Raw genomic sequence first — 931 nt, forward strand, 5'->3', positions numbered from 1 at the left:
GGGCCTTGGGCTGCTCCACAGCTGGCCCAGCAATAAAACCCAACTGAAAAATTACACCCACTAAATTTTTTTACCACATTTTTACCATCTCAAAAATTACTCTTTTAAATCATAACTTTTTCATGCTAACTCCGATCTTAACACATAGCATGTCTACGAACTCGTAATAACGTCCTCTACGACTTTCATGAAGAAAGTTTTCCCAAATTCCAAACGCAAAAAAAAGTCAACTCTAGGGTCCTTAAGTGATAAACGGTTACTTAACTCGGTAAAAGACCAAAATAATACCAAAGTAAATAACCGTAAAATAACTTAAGAACCGGGGTGTGACAAGTAACTAGTTACTAGGGGTCAGTAACCAGTTATCTGATGCTATTTGTTATTATGATTGCAGGTGCCTCAATCAAGCCAGCACACTACCAGAAGAAAAGCTTTAGCCGACGAAAAAAAAAAACCAGGCCGACGAACCATTAGACTTTAGCAGACGAAATTTTTCTTCGTCAGCTAAGTTAAATTTTCGTTGGCTATGGTAAACTTTAGCCGACGAAATTAAGATGTCGTCGGCTAAAGAATTTATTTCGTCGGCTAAAGAATTTATTTCGTCGGCTAAAGTTCACCGACTATGGCCGACGAAATATTTAAAAGTTTAGCCGACGAAATTAATATGTCGTCGGCTAAAATGCTTTATATTTGCAGATTTGGCCAGCAGCAGCTCATTTGGGAAAAAAAACAGGAGAAGAAAAAACGGGAGAAAAAGTTTGGGTGTTGTCGAAATCTGTCCATAATTAGTTTGTGGAGCTATATATAGGTACGTATATGTATATATATGTTGATTAATTGAGTTTTATTTGAGTTGATTGATTTTGAGTGTGATTGAGTTGATTGATTTTGAGTACGTTGGACGTATATATATATATATATATATATATAT

This window comes from Fragaria vesca, linkage group LG5 (genome assembly GCF_000184155.1).
Source record: "Fragaria vesca subsp. vesca linkage group LG5, FraVesHawaii_1.0, whole genome shotgun sequence".
Classification (NCBI taxonomy): Eukaryota; Viridiplantae; Streptophyta; class Magnoliopsida; order Rosales; family Rosaceae; genus Fragaria; species Fragaria vesca.